Below are 19,019 nucleotides of genomic sequence, written 5' to 3'. Positions count from 1 at the left end.
CCGTATTTTTGTCATTTGTGCCGGACATGTCTGATGCACGTGGTCTAAAGTTAACGGCCAGTGCATGAGCTGTTCACATGCCTGCCTCTTATTTAGTGTTATCTTTTCCACCAGGCATGAGCCATATTCATTTACAGTCTCCAACTGTAGTTTAAACAGTGCGATAACTGGCGGGACCTCAATATGCGCGAACATCCGGACCATTTGTGGGATTTTGAGTGCCGCGCTGTCAAGCGTAATGTAAGATGTGTCCTGTGTTCTGTGTAAGATGCGTGTTTCATAATTATTAGACAGTTTTGGAATAGCGTTTGTCGCCTTAGTACGTTAGAGGCAAGTTACCTTGCGGGACGTTTTGGTGCGCGTCCCTTCAAGACTTCTTTTTCTGTTTGTTTACCGTACGGGAACGCAAATACACGGAAACAGGGTGTCGTCTGGTGCGTTGCGCCAAACGTACCCAAGCCATGATGATCTATTTGCCCCTGCTGTTGTTAAGCAGACGCGTCTCGTTAGGCCTACTGGTGCTGGAATCGGAAAACGATCGCAGAAATTCGACGCGCTATGCGCTCAAAACTAGCGTTTCATGTGAGTTTAGAGAAAGCGAACGCTCACTTTAATAATTACTGGCCATCAATGCGTGGGACAGCGTAGCCATCATGCGAATTAACGTGGAAGCGGGAGCCATGGGTGCCGCCACCTTCGACAACGCTATTTCTTAGCGTCTGTACACGAACGTTAAACTCGCCAAATAACGCACGCTATCACAGAGCACGTAAGCCACAGAAACTCAGTAACGTTCGGAGCATGGGCGTTGAGGACGACCATATTTCTTTATGTTATGTACGTAATACGTATACGTTTAGTTGCAAACGCTATTCTAAAACATTCTATTGTGCTGTTCTCCAGTGCGTCCTTTTTCAATCTTCAGGTATCCGCGCAATATATGGAGCTCTGCAAGTGCGGTATCTTGTTTCATTGCGGATGTTTTCAGCAAAATAGTGACTGCTCAAGAAATGAGAAAAATCGTTTCTTAATAATGGCTAGAGTCGAGCCTTTTAATAGAAGTTTATTTGAAACTGATTCAGCGACGGTTAGATAAGAATGCCGCGTTTATCCTGTACCGGTACATTTGAAGAGAGAGATGGAAGTCAAAGCTTGCGTTTGATATATATATAGGGTCAGTATAGCACTCCCGAAGAAGGGAAATCGAGGAACTGTTGTTAATCATGACCACATAAAGGTCGCGTACAGTATAACCTTGGTCGTAGGAGTGAGTGAGTGAAATGACTTTATTTGGTGTACTATAGACGTAAGCGAACTCCACGTCACCTGGCTAGGCCCACTCGGGATCTAAAAAAAAATGATAGACGCGACGAAAACGTACTAACCGGGAAAACGTATGATCCGAAATAACTAAAAAGTTCACCAACTCAACTGCAGTTTCATTCTACGTAATGTGAAGAGTTGCGCGAATTGTTGCGGGACGAGGCACGAGATGCCGAAAAGCGTCCAGCTGGTGGGGCTTCGGCAGCCCGAGACGCGTTTTGTTGTTTTTGCCGCGATATCTGTGAATGCGGCGGGCGACGACCCGGGAGGAGATCTGCTGGTACCGGAATAAGAAACTGAGTGCGCGCCGGCGTTTTCACGTGAGACGGGAGGGCGAGTATTGCGGGGAAGCTGATCCGGCGGGCGGCTACTAGCTGCTCTCGGTCGCGCGCGTCTCGTGCCTTTTTCATGTTTACATGGGATCTAGCGGCCGGATAACTTGTCATACGATCGCAGCTTAGTTTTTGTGTATGCGGGCCCTGATAAGGAGGCGTCAAAGAGATGCTTGCTCGATGGTGCGGCGCTCAAAACAACAATATGCTACAGTAAATGTTGGGTCATGTAAAAATGTAGCATTATATACATCGCTTAGAATGTACAATATGATAACAATTATCACAAATTTCAATCAACGGCCGATTTGCATAGCGCCGACGGCAGTGGTTTTCTAATATAAAAGATCGCATGGTCGGGATGTGTTTCGCAAAACTAAATTCACCCTGTTCGATGTAATTTCTAAAGTGGACACCTTAATCACGTTTCATAAGGGAACCCAAAGAGAGAGTATATATCCTGAAATTCATTGACGCAGTTTTTCTCCTGTCTTGACAAACAAAACAAAATAAAGAATACGGCTTACGTAGTAGAAAGTTGGAACCATTTAGGAAACAACACTTACCATAAACTGGACAAGGGGTAGCGTTCTTGCGTGCGTTGTTTAATATTTTTCTGTCGGTGAAATGACAGCAGCCCAGGAGGTCATCTTCATTTGTCGTACCCGACAATGATAACGGCACCCGTCATGTTTATGAAACCTGACATGGACGAACAATCAGTGAGCGTGAAGGGTTGGAAGGAAGAATGCCTACGTCCTGAACATAATGGAGCGTTGCATAAGAGATACCGCTTTCGTTCGGGCTGCGGTCAGAACAGCGAATCCGAGCAAATCACTTAATATGTATTAAAAAAAAGAACAAAAAGAAAGAGTCGTGCTCTTTTCAATTACATGAACATTATTCTACCCCACTGTCCTCATTGTTAAGCCGAAGCGAGCCAGTATATAACTACGTATGCCATCGAGCGTTGGCTTCAGAACAGCTCCGAAATGCAACCAACGTGCACCGTGCTAGCACTGGTCGGGCTCTGCACCACGACGGTTGCGGTGGCCAAGCTGGGCGCTCCAGGGGGACCACGGAAGCTGCACTACGACGTGCCGGACAGTTTCGAGGTACAGTATTCCGCTCGTGGGTCGGCGAAGGTAGCAAGGCGCCCAGAACGATTTTCCATCAAGGTGCCCAAACAGTGACTTCATCAGCGCCGCACTTTCGACGCGAACTAATGAGCGAACGCTGTCCTTGCTTTTCCCCGCTAATAATCGATATTTCTCGGTCTTGAAAACGATGATTTGTGTATTCAAAGGACGATGTAACCGTTGCAGTGTGGTTTGTGTCACTTTCATGCGGTGTAAAATACACTTTCAGCAGGGGAACAGGATCTTTCCTTGGTGATGTATCTTGCGGACGAAAGCTACAGCTACCCGCTGGCATGCGCAGTCAACCACAAGAGTTTACGAACCACAGGATCTCAAGAAACGTTCTAATTCCGAGCAGCCTATAACATTAGTCAGCAAAACCGATCATCGCAATGTTGTTCGCATATAGACTGTAAATGCGAATACTGGGCTGCGTTGTGAGGCTGCACCAATATCCAGCTTTCTTTCTTAGATCTCATGTACCGTAAAATTTTGCGGTTGACTGTACGTAATGTTGCATTACGAGAGTATGCGCGCGATTCGTCGTCATTAAAGCCTGCACACTGCAGCACAACGGCATAGCGCTATTACAACTAGAAGACTTCAGAAGGCTAACTCTTAGAGTAATGCTTAGTGTAGACGAAGTTACGGGCACGAACGTTTATGTGCAAAGGTACCTCGAAGTTAGGACATCGTGTTTCCATCGTATAGGCAACGCCTCAATCTAGCCAGGCTCTCGCGGACACCCTCAGGGCTGATTCACATCGGCGAGGGTCGCGCGATAATGTTGATCGCAGAGCAACCCGGTCACAAATGTTGGCTTTATTCGAAAAGTGACTGATTTGGGTCGATTTCGCTCGAGTCTAGATTCTTCAGTCACGTGACTGCAGTGGCAAACCTATACTGGCGTCCTAGGAGCAGGATGGCTGTACGCGCTGACGCTTATTTTGCTTGACGGTGAGTGTGTAATCAGCCGTGGACGGCATCAATCACGAGACGTTTTGTGGTGGCGACGGGCAGCTCACGCTTGCCGGTGTGAACATCGATTACTACGAGTCGGTCGTTGGTCGCCAGTCGTGGCCCGTCGCGCGGCCTCTGCGAATCGCCGATGTGAATGCAACCCTTAACGCGCTCGAGGTCCTCCAGGCAATTTCTTGCCCTATCAAGCATGCACCATACAGGCGTAGGACAGGCGTACAAGGACAGTACCGCGCGAGCTCCTAGACTGCTATAGCGCTAACTTACATCCACATGTCATACTTAGCTAACTAGCATCGACACGTAGATAACACGTTTCTGAAGCTGCGTGGTGCATTACGCTGTAACGCTCGGTCGCTGCGGTTGAATGGCTTTGGCGTTGAGCTGCTAAGCATGTTGTTGCGGTGCGACTCCCGGCCGCGGCGGCCGCATTTCGATTCCACGTGGCGTTCTTTGTTTTTTGGTTTCTAGCATTGCTATAATAAAGAAAAATTGGCATTCGGGTGATCCACTGACAGCGTTAGCAAAGTTTAGCGGTGCACGTGAACGCTTCGGACGGAGTTCTAAACATACGCGGGCGAATTATAATTTTTGGCCCCCTCAAACGCTTAAACATGCCACGTAGCGCCTGTAATGACGTCGCACAGGCACCACAGCACAGTCCATAATGAGCGGCGCTGGTGAAACTACCTCAGCTTACAGGTTGTGAGCACTAATATTGTTTCGCACTCTTTAATAGTCCGGGCCGACTTAAGACCAGATGATAAAAGGCGTGCGCTGAGATGGGAAATGTTTCTTGCTTTTGCTTGCGCGCTGCAGTTTGTTAAATATTCTGTGGAATAAGTTAATGAAAAACGTACGGCCTAGTCTAAGCAACTCTGTCGGTTTAATAATACAATATTTACTTTGCATGTACGACGTAGACAAACATATAGCATATGTGTACATAACGATAGGCGACAGGTCACACCGACGGCAATAATTTGCCTCCAGCGGCCAAGTAACTGCTATCGCAATAAGAAAGTCGATCCCCTCAAATCCCCCTGTATGTTTTTATCGCTCATTGCGTAGAGAGGAATCGAGCTTGGCAACCTTTCGGCTTTGTGCACCGCACTCTTCTAAGCAGGGTATCAAACCAGAACTGAGTCGAATATCGGAAAAGAGTTATTTTTGCTGGAACCGGAACGTTACGTTCTTTTTTTTCCACTCCGCAGCGACAACCGAAAGGAAAGGGTGTCGCTTTTCGGTTCAGGTTGGCCACCTTTTCTGGAGATTTTCACCCATGCATTGCCGGTACTTGTGGCTCAGCTATGCTTCCTTATCTGTAGATGCACAAAACCTTCCCGTGATTTTAAAGGTAGCTAGCTGCACCGTTGGGATGGTGTTCAGCGTATTACGTCAGGGGGGAAGGCTACGTATTGTGTTCGCACGACAATATTAGCATCGCATCCGACGCGCTTCGTTAGCGCCAATTAGCAACAGGCTGTTCAGATAAAAAGCGTTACTGGACGGTCCACCGGGCGTATCACTGTCGCGAGCCATCAATCTCGTCAATAGTCGCATATATATCCTACTGCCTGACATCGTCATTATTTTTCAGTGCCCAATTTTTCTGCCCTTCCTTCTCACGCTGGATGACCATTGGTGTTGGATCTACATAATTCTTTTGCAACTACGTGCGCTCTCAAGAATAGACAAGCGTAATCTTTCAGTGTAGCTTAGCAGCTCCGTCAAGTTTCAGTGCAAAACAAATTGTTTTTTTTTGTTCTATTCTTCCGTTATGCAAATTAACATGAACAGGCTCGAGCCAGTCCGAACCGTTATTTTGTCGCTCCGAAGTTGAACCGGGACTGAATCGTTTCCAGCGAGTCGAAACGAAAACTGAAACGCAAAAAAAGTTTCAGTTGGACACTCTAATTCTACGCGGAATGGACAGCAAACGCCAAGGTAGCGTTATCCAATTCGGCATTTCGCACGGGTGCGCACCGGGACGCCCCAATGCACCGTTTTGTCCAATCATCGTCGCCGCAGCCCCCCCCCCCCCCCCCCCCCCCCGTGCGTGCCGATGCGATTTGCCGGATTCACCGTAATACTTCAGTGGACGCTGATACAGTGCACCAGGAACATAGAGAAACGAAAATACTAGGAAGGAGCAGTGCGTTACAGTTTCGATGGCTAGTCATAAAAAAATTTAGAGGAATAGGAGTGATGGGAAATAGGCCTTCACGCGATAGGCAAGCGGTAGCTTTAGTCGGCTCGCTTTGGTCGCGTCTGCTGTGGGGGTTTTGGAACATGCGCACATAGTCGGTGTGGCAAACGTGCACCGCAGATGAGTGAAGGAATAAGGAATTCAAGTGTGTGAAGCAGTCGAGTCTGTGGGCCATATAACGCAAAACTATTACAATATGTTTTTATTCCAATCTACTGATGTCAAATCTGCGTAACCGCCGACGCAAGCATCGGGCGGTCACCCGCAGGGTTGTCTCAACAAACCAATCAAATGCTCCCCTCTTTCATAGGAGGCCACTTTTGTTCGCTTGAAAAACGAATAACATTGCCTGCGCTGAGCGGCTTATCTATTTGGTTCACAAGAGGCGAGGACCACGCCCAAGTGGAGAGGGATTCGATGGGGCCGAGCCACTGCACTGAATATCGATAACCGCATGAAGAGGGTGGTGCCGGCGTCTGCGATTGGTCCGCTTTCTCTTACTTAGCTTGCGGTGGCGAGCGATGGCGCTCTCGCGGGTTCTACGCGCTGCCGCTCTGTGATGTGCGCGACTCCCTGTGGCGCGCCGTTGACCGCGACCATCGCAGGGTGCTTCGAGTGTGCCACGGCCTCCCCCGCATGTCACGAGTGGCGGAGACGCTCGCCGAAACTGGCGCCTGGCCCCCTTCACTGACGGCTGATCTTCGCGCGCTCGGCCATACTGAGCGCCTCTCTCGAGCCCCCGGCGCGGGCCTCTTCCTGCCGCTCCTCCGGAATCTCCCTGCATCACGCGTGGGCAAGATGATGCAGCTGTTTGAGAACATCGTGGCTGATCCGCCGGCTCCACCACCAGCCTGGCCGCCTCCGAGTCTCGCCGTGCCCCTGGACGTGTGTCTCGAACTGCCAGGCGTCCGCTCCAAGCACCGCACGCCTCTCTGCGCCATCGTGCAGGAGGCTGCAGCGAGGATACAAGACGACCTGGCGGGGAGAGCGCACCTCTATACACGGACGGCTCGGTCCTCGAGGACGGCTCCGCGGCTGCTACCTGCATCGCCCCGAGCCTCGACATCGAAAGCCAGTGCCGCCTGCCCTGCCAAGCATCCTCCACCACCGCTGAGCTCGTGGGATTTATCTGGCCGCGGACGTGCTCGAGCAATCGCCGCACATCTCTCGTGCGGCGATACTCACCGATTCGAGGCCCGCGCTGCAGCAGCTCTTCCTTGAGGAACGCGCCCCACTGCTCACCCAGCGTGTCGCGTGCAGGCTGCACGCCTTGCAGCAACGGGGACTCGATCTTCGCCTGCAGTGGGTGCCTTCGCACGTCGGCGTCGCCGGGAACGAGGCCGTCGAGAAGCTCGCGCGACGCGCACACGACCCGAGCACCCCAATCACGCAACGGGTAATCTCGTTTGACACCGCGCCGGTGAGAATCCGCCGTGAGCTCGCGCTGCGCCACCCAGACGGCCGAGTTGCGCGCGGTAAAGTCCCTTGATAATTTACCAAGGGGCTTTAGCGGGTGTATGGATGTTATGAGCGTCCCCTTTGGAACGGGGCGGTGGGTTGCGCCACCAAGCTCTTGCTACTATACTGCCTAATATCCTACCTAGGTTAAACAATAAAAAAAGAAAAAAAAAACACTCTGAACTACTACGCCCAAATTTTCTGATCCCCTATTGCGAAATGTGCTTTTGTACGACCCCGTCTTTTGTCGTTTCCCTACTTTTCTTCCACCAATCTTCCAGTCGCCTCTTACTAATGTCTATTGCGGACATGTTTGCTTTACCACTGCTCCCTCTGAACCCAAGGGCTTTAAGGAGGCCAGTGTTGCCTAAGTCGACCGCTGGGTAGACGTCTTCACATTCTAATAAAACATGCTCCGTAGTTTCCCTAGCTTTACCGCAGCAAGCACATGCTTCTTCTTCCTTCTTATATCTCGCTTTATAGGTGCGTGTTCTAAGGCATCCCGATCTCGCTTCGAAAAGTAATGAGCTTCCCTTTGAGTTATCATAAATGGTTTCTTTCCTGATTTCGTTTTTTCTCTTAAGAAGTTACTCATGGCAGGTTTCTTTTCCATTGCTGCCACCTATGAGATTAATTCAGCCTCTCTGACTTTCTGCTTGACCTTCTTTGTTGCTGTGTTTTCCACCCTACAGGCCGCATACTTGCTGGTAAGCTTCCTAGTTATTTTCCTCCACTGTGAATCAATGTTTTTCCTGTACAGATACCTGAACACTCTCCCAGCCCATTAACTTTCTTCCATATTCCTCATCCGTTCTTCATACTCAACTTTACTGCGAGCTTCCTTCACTTCAAAACTAGTCCAGCCCATATCACCCTGCACAGCTTCATTTGTAGTCTTCCCGTGAGCGCCCAATGCGTGGCGACCCACTGACCTTTGGTTCCCGTCGAGTCCAGATTGTACCCCTGATTTATAGCAAACAACCGCATTTCCAAAAGTAAGTCCTGGAACCATTACACCTTTCCACATACCTTGGAGGACCTCGTACCTATTGTATCCCCTATTGTATCCCTACCTATTGTACCTATTGTATCCCTATTGTATAGCTATTGTATATGGCGTGGCGCGCGGACGCCCGCCACTCCATCTCCCGGAGGCCGACTTCACTAGGCGGATTCACTTCACTTCACTAGACGGATTTTGTTAACACGGAAAAGAAGTCGTTGAAGCAGTCGTTGATTTGAATTTCGAGCCGAAACCCCAGCGCCGGTACGTCAGCGTGACGTCAGGCATTCCAAAGTATGTTTTCGCATTTGGGTCGCGTTGGCTGAATAAAGGTTCCCGAAACTTGCCATGTTTAATATTTGGTTCCTTAAGAACACAATGTAGTCAATGTGTACCGCTATATATAATTACTAGGCCCTAGAAGATGCCATCCAAATCCAAGACGTCACAGCCCCCAGGTGCGGGAACTTAAGTAGGCGTCGCCACCCGTATTTCGTTCTTGCGCTTTTTCTTGCTTACCAAACATCTTATCGTTGTAAGAGTGGTGTTTTTGGTGTTGTAGAACGGTAATTTACTGATGCAGAAGAAATTATTTTTTCCCTTTAGTGTCCCTTTAAGAATGACGCTAAAACGGATCCTTAGCAAAGAAGAGTTGGCAGAACGAGGTCGCAAAGGTGCCGAAAATTCTCGAAAGCGTTACACGGCGACGCAAAAAGCTTTATTACACGCAAATAAACCCATGCTCTCCGGCAGGGGCGAGTAGCCAGTGCCGAAGCGATCGGTGGCAGCCATCTTTTATTCCTTTCGGAATGGGGCAGCCTGCGGCTATTCAGAAGAAAATTCAGTTGTGTTCGGCATATTAATGCATCTTTAACGCGTACACGTCACTTTGACGCGGTGAGTTTTCGCGGTATTGGGACGTCGCGTGAGAGGCAGGTGAAGTGGGTGCAGCCCAAAAACTTTTGACCAATAGCCGAGGGCTAATGGCAAAACGGCGTCGAATCAGAAATAACTATTTTTCTTTTGTTCGGTCCACTCATGCGTAATCAGAGTGCAACATCATATCAGATGGGGAGCTATCGCGGTTTTCGTGTCGTGGCGTGACAGACGGGTGAAGTGGGGGTTGTCCAAAAATGTTTCTGACCAATCGCGGTGGGCTGATAGCAGAATTGGAATAGAAAACTTTGGAATAGCTTCACGTTATAGCGCCCTGTGTTACGTCAGTCGGGTAAAGCACCGAACCACCACGCGGCTCGCCGCTTAAGCAAGCAGCATACAGGCTCCAATGCAGTAGCGAACGATGGCGTCGGCATTATGATCAACAACCCGCGACGAATGCCTAAAGGACGACCGGTCGCGTTTCGGGGCAGTGTCTGGGAAACGAGGAAACCTTTCGGCCTGCAAACGTGTGAAGGCAACCAAGCCGCCGTTCCGACGGCGATTTGTCGCGTTTGGGGGCATCTTATGGCAAAGAATATGATGTCCTTCGCCCTTGCAAACATGTGCAGGTGCTCAAGCGAGCGTCCAGGGCCCGTAACGACTGCTTTTCCGTGTTAACAAAATCCGTCATCTTGTGCCTAACGATGGACTGTCGAGCCGGAAACCCCGACCATATTTGAGGCCGTGCCGGTCCATTGTTATGGCAGACGGTCCCAGTCGACGCTGTCGTTCTGCTCATATGCCTTCTGCCTCTCAACAGACCGGCGACAACTCAATAGGCACGTCTCAACAGCGTAAGGACGTCGCACCACACAATCTTACAAAATAGTGCACGTAAATCTCAAGGCGACGACTTCGGCGTTTAGAGTGCAGGGTAATGCTATTTATTTATTTCACAACAAAAGGCGCACAGCACAACCTTTTACTGAGCAAACACGCGACATAAACTATCCCGGTAAAGATCTTGTCTCATCCTGTATAGGTGCTAGACAGGGGAACAAAAATTAGCAATAAAATGCGCACCGGAGTTTAAGGTACACAACAACTGATTTGACGAATCAATAGACCACGCTTGGGCCGGCATGCTCCGGGTGGTTTTTGAGATGAGAGCGCCGACTAACTGCGATGGCAAGCGCAAGTGATCCTTTGATGCAAGTGATTTATTTATTTATTACAAATACCTACAGCGCCCGAGTTGGGCATTATCGTAGGGGGGTTAATTACAAACATAAAAGTCAACTTCGCGAACAACGGCATCATATCATCTGTGGTACGTATTAGAAATACAATAATCGTAATTATTAAAGAAAGACAACACATCCAATACTAACAACATCCGATTATAAAATTTGTTACACAATGCATAAAATGGCACACTGGAAATATTGTCTAAAACAGGTTCACATAAAGTTCTCTATGGCAGATGAAAAATTGGGTGCAGACAATGTCTCATCCGGGAGCAAATTCCACTCTGCAATTGTTCGCGGAAAGAATGAAAACTTAAATACATTAATACGACTTTGGTAGGCCCTTATTTTCTCGGAATTGTCGCGTCTTTTAGACTGATAATGAGGTGGTTTTAAATATATGTTCTTATCGATTCCTGTGTTACCGCTGTTAATATTGTGTAAAAGCTTTAACCTGATTATATTTCTGCGTGTGGACAGCAACTTCCATCCTAGATTTTCCCTGATTTGCGAACCTCTAATTTTGTAGTCGTAGATGCCCGTGACGAATCTTGCAGCCCTTTTCTGAACACGCTCTAACTTATCTTCAAGAACTTTTGTGAAGGGGTCCCATGCTGCGCAAGTGTATTCTAACACCGGCCTAATATTTGTAAGATACAAAGCTTCCTTCAGTGGTTTGTCCATAAGATGCTTTGGTCTGGCTCTCCAGTCTTTCTCCATATTTCAAGCCAACGCATTTGAGGCGAAGAACGACGCCCGTGGCACCAGAAATCAATGCGTTGTACCTCCTACGCGCCTCCATACCTTTGACGGCAGGCGCCACTAATCGCTACCACGTACCAAACAAACACGAATGGTCCGGCAACAATGTGGACCTTTTCCAGCCCGAAAGGCACCGCACCGCGCACAAGGCCCCGGTGACTATGTGAGTGGGAGGGGTGGCTTCAAAGGAGGTCGGCTTGCCGAGACTAGCAGACTCGCGTGACGCTCCCTGCTAGTTTTTATGGTGATATCAATTATGCGGACACCCCAGGCGCATTTCCGCCGTTGCCGTCACCGTGAGTTCCGTATGAATGAAAGCGCGTGAGGGTGAGCCGGCGAACGCGCTTCAATCTCGCGTGCGCGAGCGAGGAACGCTGCTCGGATGCGTGTCCGGTTCTGTGGTGCGCGAAGCCATTTGGCGAAGCAGGGGGGTGAGGCGAGGGAGGAGTGGCGTTATTCTCCGGCGGCTGCTGCGGTGCCTGGTCAAAGCCACCTACATTTTTTTCTAGGTGGCTTTGACTCGACTGACCGCGTCGCGACTTCCTGCCACCTCGTCTCGTCTTGCCACCTTTCGCTCCTTCGCGCTACATGCTGCACCCTGAAAAGAACGACGGAACGACGAGGAACATGACTGCCCCGTGTCATTTGCCCGTATCCGTGCAGAACATGCTTCTCGGTCTCTTTTTGACCGGTGGCTCGAACGTGCTTGATGCCCCACTGTCGTCAACGACGACCGCACCTTTCGTTTCCTCACGCCCTAGCTTTTTGCGTCTGTCGCAGTCTTTGGCTGCGCTACATTATTCACCGCATTCCGATCTTTACCGCCCTTCTTTTCTACGGCGCTTTTTCCTCGAACTCCGTTTCATGCCGCCTTATCGCGCCTCAAGCTGGCCGGTACACATCTCGTCGGCCCGGATCGCTCTCCTACCCGCACAGTCTGAGTGATTTTCATTTAAATCAACTCTGGATTTGCCTCGACTGGCGGACAGCTCAACCGACTCTGGAACAATGCTGCAGTCTTTACTCGAGCTATGCAACTCGCACTCCTGCGAATTGCCCTCTACTGCATTGCCCAGCTCACGCTGTGCATCGGCACACAGCTCGTCGGTCTCGGTCGCTGTCACACCCGCACACTCCGAATGATTCATAACTAAATCATCCCTCTCTTGTCTGCTTAGACTGGCGGACAGTTGCACCGATCCCTGAACAATGCAGTTGTCTTCCCTTGAGCTACGCAGCTCGCAATCCTGCGAACTGCCCTCGACTGCATCGTCCAGCTGGCACTTCACTTCGGCACGCAGATCTGACTCGACATGGGGGATCGCGTCTGTCGGGTCAGCAGTACTCTGTACTTCGTTAACAACCTCGTTAACATTACAAGCGACGCACACGCACGGTGTCTGTGCGAATACATTCACAGCTGACCTAGCTGTCTCTACAGAGCTCTGTTGGCACAGTACCTCGTCGCTCTCACTACGGCCTTTAACGGCCTCTGTTGCCACTAAGGCATCGTTAGCTGCTAGCACTTTGAGTTCACCTATGAACGTGCGGTTTTAATCTCGTAGGTGCTACTCCTTCTCTCGGCTTTTGGCCAAAATCTGCTATCGACTTCCTCCCACTTTCGCTGCGTTCAGCCTACATATTTCTCAAGCCGCTGTTCACTTCGTTCGATTTTCTGCTCCAAAGCTTGAATCTCTCTGTTCAATGGAGCAGCGTACTGCCTCGTTACTTCGGTACGTTAGGCCTTTTTCCTGTCAAATTCTTTTCAGTTCCTGCCTAGCTTCTTCCTGTTCTTGCCTTATTTCTTCCTGTTCTTGCCTAATTGCTTCCTGTTCCCGTTTTTTGCTTAGAATTTGTTTACCTAGTTGTTAAAAAAAAAAAATTAAATTGTGGGGTTTTACGTGCCAAAACCACTTCTGATTATGAGGCACGCCGTAGTGGGGGACTCCGGAAATTTCGACCACCAGGGGTTCTTTAACGTGTACCTAGTTGTTCGATGAGTTTCAAATCATTGTGACTTTGGAAAATGGTTTTGCGAATTTCTGTTTCCGTCAAGTCCTCCTCTACGTCTACCTCGAGCTATTCACACAACCACAACAGCTCAGCTCTCGTCAAACACAATATGACCATGGTCGCTACATTAAGCTTTGGCTCTGCTGTCACACAATACTTGCTCTGATACCTATGCAAATCAGAATACAAGTAAAAGATCCCCAGCGATTCAAATCTACAAACTCAGAGAAATCGAAATCTGGTAAATCTTACAGCCAAAACCAAACGTTTACCTACTCAAGCAGCACCATATCACGAGTCCTTCTCCGCCGTATCCAGTCAGTTGTAAGAGGTGGTCAATCACAAGTCACCTCCAACTTGATCGAGATACCGGTCGGTCGCCACGTCCCAAAGTCCGTGAGATCTCATTACTGTCTACGAGTTGTAGGACAATCCCAACGCTGGAAACCAGTTGCACACCAAGCAGCCGGCTGCTTAGAAACCCTCTGTCCTCCCTAGATCCCCAGGTGAGGGAAAAGTGCCGTCCAACCTTCGTACAATCGGACCGTCCAAAGTCGTCGTAGTCGTAGTCGACCCGCCTTTGAGGGGGAGGGTTCACGCACTCACATCCACACGTTGGATTCACAGAACACACCTAGCGGAGAGGGTCCTCGTAGACATGGGTTCTCACGCTTGACCCCATCTGGCGCCTCTTGATTCCAGAGCTGACTCCTCAGGTAGCCGCCGCGAATGTCAGCAGACTGTGGCGAATTCTGGGGCCCGTGAAAACGCACCGCAAAACACCCTATTCCAGGAGTTATATTGCTCCAAGTAGACTGTGAAGGCGACAGCGAACCAAATAACAATACTCGGTCCGCCAAACATGGCTAACCTTGCTGTCGCCGTCGGTTCTCCGAAGGAGGTGCATGGTTGGTTTTCCAAAGCGAGTTGTCTCAGCGGGCCGGGAAGCTGTCGGTTCTTCGAAGGAGGCGCATTGTCGGCTTTCTAAAAAGACTCGTCGCAGCAGTCCAGGAAGTGTTCGCAGGTTAGTACCCCCGGCAGGCCGATCGTAACAGCGCTACGATAACGTACGTTATTTGGCGAGCTTAAAGTTCGAAACTTTACGCACGCTACGAAGTAGCGTTGTCGAACATGGCTCCCGTTTCAGCGTGAATTCCCGTTATAGCTGCGCTTTGACTCGCGTTGATCGCCAGTAACTATTGAAATGGGCTTTCGCTTTCTCCAAACTCACCTTAGTTATGAGCGCATAGCGCGTCCAATTTCTGAGATCGTTTCGCGATTCCGCCGCCCGTAGGCCTAACGAGACGCGTCGGCATAGCAACAAGAGGATGGTTGCTGATGGATTGTCTGGCTTGGATGCGTTTGGCACGAGGCACCCGACGGCGCTGTTTTATAACCTCTTCCTCACGTTTGCGTTCCTGCACGATAAACTGAAGGTCTTGAAAGAACGCGCACCCTAACGTCCCACAAAGGTGATTACGTTTAACGTGCGTAAGGCGACAAATGCTATTCTAAAACTGTCTAATATTCGGAGCATGCGCAGTGAGGACAACGCTATTTTCTTGCGTACATAATGTGCGTTTACGTTTGGTTGCAGACGCTATTCTAAAGCTGTCTATCGTGCTGTTCTCCAGTGTGTGCTTTTTCAATTCTTATGTTCCCCCCTCTCATTTTCCCCCAGGCGAAGCTGTATTGCCTCACTCGTGTCGGTGTCAATGATGCCGTGCGAAAAGAAAACCCAAGTCGCGCGAAAATAAACGTTACTTGTCGGGTTGCGAAACCACCGCGCTAACCAATTCAGCCCCCGTCGGTTTATCATACGCGCCCTTTAAAGCGGGGTTTTATATGCCCAAAGAAGTAGATGCAGCGCAAGGTGCGAGCCAATCACAGGCGTCCCCTCCCTCCGCAGGAGGGAATTGGTGTGACCGCTGGTTCGCTCTTCTCGCGCCTGCCGTTTCTCGTCAGTTCAGGCCAGGCAATCAGATGGGGAGGCCGCGCTTGGTTCATTCTGCCGAAGAGCAGGCTGCGTTGAAGGAGCGGGAGTGGGCCCGTGAACCAACCTCTCCCCTAGGGTTGGACAAGCTTCGCGTGCACCCGTGTTCCCCGTAAGGGATGGTTTTTTATGTTTTTTAAAGGGCCCCTCAGCAGGTCGGACAATTTTGAGCTGACAAGCGCAGAGCATACAATGTGCGATAACGATCGTGTCTGCAAAGTATTACATCGCTCCGCTCCGTGGAAAGGTCTGCAATTTCAAGCACAACGCCGTTTTCCCTTCTCCTCGCGGCCGTAGCGTTCCAAGCCAGAGGATGGCGTACACGTGCTAATGCGCCTGCGTACATGTGTTTGTGCTTTGACGTCGCTCGTGGTGATACGTAACTTCGAGAATTTTTCAAGGCAACACCTGTTATTTGTGTAATATGTCGCTTGAATAGATGAATTAAAGCATAGAGAAATAATAGAACACAGAAACCGAATGTCCGCATGTTTTTGGTTGACTTCGCACCGCAGCAAGAGCGATGTAATTCCGTTTAGTCTATTTGTTCCCACGTCGTGCAATCGAACGCGCAGAAATCGAAACTATCTCATTTACTCCCGTGTTCTAGCGCGGGATCATGCTCTGTGATCCGCTTGTGTTTGCCTCAGTATTCGTATAGCACTCACTTATACCGGTAGTCCGATGTCCTTATGTACAGCGCGCAACTTGGTGCGCTGCACGAAACGAGACAATCACAACAGCTCGCGTGCGACGCCATCAGCAAAAGTGCATAGCGCCGCAACAAAAAAAAAAAAAGCGAGGAGGAAAAAATATGAAGGCGGGGCCCGTGATGTATGCGTCAGGCGATCCTCGAGCTCCGGTATTGGAGAACGCAGGGAAAGAATCTCGCTTGCGGAGGCTAGACGGGGCGAGTGGAGAGTCTCGCTTGGCAGTGGAGCTCGCCTCCTGAAATCATGGGTTGGCAGCATTGAAATATTTCTATCTGGGCTATCAATGAGCCGATCTGAAAAAAATTTTACGGCGAAACGCTCCCTAGACAACACGCAATGCCTTCCAACGTATAACGAAAATTTGTTATGGTGCTTGGTGAGGGGCCCTTTACAGATCTAATTCCGGATTTCTTTTTTAAGTCTAATTTATTATATGACTGTGAAGGTCACAAGGCTACTGCTATAACTTCGAATTCGAGACTATCCACTGAAACATCAAAACGTGAATTTTTTTTTTTTTTTTTGGAAATGCCACATCCTGAAAAGTCTTGTGGTTGTCCGTATTTTTACAGGAAGCAAGCGTCATGCTCGCCCTGATGAAACTTCGCCGCCAGCTCTTTAGCACGTATTTCATCTCTACTTGATTTGTTAATGTCAGGAAACGTAATAAATTTTATGATTGAACTTGTGATTTCAGCGTTATTTTGTCGTCACCTCTCTGTTCGTCGTCTTTAGTTGAGCTGGTTCTAATACTAACGGCAATTCGTGCCCTCATCGCGACAGCAAACGAGAAAGCGCAACGCTTTTGGGATGCTTCGAAACGGTCTGATAGTTCATGTGCTTTTCAATCATGGGGGCTGAAAATGCTGTGGGTCTGCCACCGGAAGTTTTTTTCGTGATGCGCATTTAAAAAAAAACACACACACACAAACAAACAACAGGCTTAGTTCGATGAAACTGCGTTGTGGATGGGGAGAGCGGATTCGGAGAGCGCGGTCTTGTAAGCACCGAGTTGGGATGCCGCCCACGGTCGTAATTTTTCCCACGCAGACAAACCTTGAGTGGGAATGCTGCGCCCGGTGTTGTGGCACCGGGTCCTGAGTCATTTGCTGGCTGGAGACGCCGCCGAGGTTGGAAGTGGCCTCGCAATAAAGTGTGCGTTCCTAGAGCTCTTCGCTGAGGCTGTCACTGACTGTGCGGAAATAGGAAAGGGAAGCATAGTTGCAGAAAGAAGGAAAACCATTTTGTTTTATGAATGCTTACATTTAGGAATGAGCACATCTCTTTGGATTGTGGAATACTTTTAACTCTCACTGGCAATTTCATCTGTGCGACGGGCCAACGGACTTACCGCCCTTTTTCTTTCTGTTTCAGCTATAGTAATCCAGACGATATCACGTACCTCAGACTGGGCTGAAATCAGGATTGCTGATACATCAGTGAGGCTCCGTGCAACGCACGTTAACATGGGTGTAGGCTCTAACAGTCATTGATAGAGTTGAAGAGTGAGACGCGGTTTTTCGTTTGTACAAGTTGTAATTAATTTGTTTTATCTGCCACGTGTCGGCATAGGAACGTTTGCCTATAAACATATCCTTATCTATATGGTCTGTCTCGCTGCATGTGTGCGTTTCATCATCGCGGCCGATCAACACACGAGAGACTTCACGTTTCAGCAAAGAACGGAGAGCCAAGAAGATGAACCGACGACGAAAACTTTACCAGCGCGCTGGTGATTTCAATATTTTGGTAATTCACTACATAAAGATTTGTTTTGCTAAATGAGTAAGCGAAAAAGACAATGTATTTTTACGGCAAGTTTGACGGTGGTTGCTCAAAACCGGCTCTAACTTTCGAAATCAGCCTAAAGCGAATGCGACTCTAAAACTATTGGATTGAATTCATACGTTGTCCAAAATTGGCCTAAAGTAATTGTTAAAATGCTCTTTAGTAGAATTTCGTTCTTTTTTAATTATGCTCTTCCGATTCCTTCGGCAAGAAATGTCCACCTCTTCGAATAATTCATCTGAGCGAGTATGGCTAGATTTGTGGTATATGACAGGGCTATTTCCAAAAAAAATCAATAATGGCTCCAGAAAACCACCGGTGAATTATTAAACATTGCTCAAGTCAACATCAGCGAATTAGTCCAGTAATTGCGGTTATAACTTGGCATCCACTAGCTTCCCCCGTCTTCTTCAAAATGGCAAGATTCCCGCTCAGGAAGTTGACACGCGAGTGTTCCTTTATCAGTACGAACTATTAGGAGGATCAATCCCGGCCACGGCGGCCGCATTTCGATGGGGGCTAAATGCGAAAACACCCGTGTACTTAGATTTGGGTGCACGTTAAAGAACCCCAGGGGGTCAAAATTTCCGGAGTCCTCCACTTCGGCGTGTCTCATAATCAGAAAGTGGTTTTGGCACGTAAAACCTCATAATTTTTTTAATTAGGAGGATCGCATTAAATATACCGACCGATATAGCCTCGTAAACAAATGCGGTAATTTCTCGGCGCGAGGGCCTCCTTTCAACAGATTTGCAACTGAACGTGCAACACAGTCAGGTGGTCGTTTGGTAGGGATCTCGCGCGATCAGCCATGCTGTCCTGGTGCTACCGCAATTTTCTATTATTTTGTACAAGCGCACACCCATGTTCAAGTAATACTCTTGCTTGGGCTAGTTGGTTCATGCTTGAATGAGTAAAGGCAAGGCGTAAAAGACCAGGACTGAAGAAGGACACAAACGACAGGACCGGCGCCACTCGCAAGCTGAGACGGCGATCAGGATGACGCACAAAATGGCAGGATCGGTGCGAAAACTTTGTTGAAAGCTTTGTTCTTTGGGCTGCGTTGAGAGATTGCGGAGATGTTCAGCTTTTTCTCAGAAAGCTGTTACGCTGATAACGCGCATGCCATTCGTGACTTGAAAGTACACTCTTAAAAAAAAAGCTTGCACCCTTTGGGGCTCA

The 19,019-nt window shown here is 49.0% G+C and overlaps 1 protein-coding gene across 1 annotated transcript in view; it reads left to right on the top strand.

The window, feature by feature from the left end:
* Positions 1-19,019, top strand: part of LOC126538871 (uncharacterized) — a 41,153-nt gene that overhangs the window by 226 nt on the left and 21,908 nt on the right. The window lies entirely within an intron of this gene.

The sequence above is a fragment of the Dermacentor andersoni genome, chromosome 8, assembly GCF_023375885.2.
Source record: "Dermacentor andersoni chromosome 8, qqDerAnde1_hic_scaffold, whole genome shotgun sequence".
NCBI lineage: Eukaryota > Metazoa > Arthropoda > Arachnida > Ixodida > Ixodidae > Dermacentor > Dermacentor andersoni.
The sequence above is the reverse complement of the archived record's forward strand: the minus strand, read 5'-3'. Positions and strand labels throughout refer to the sequence as shown.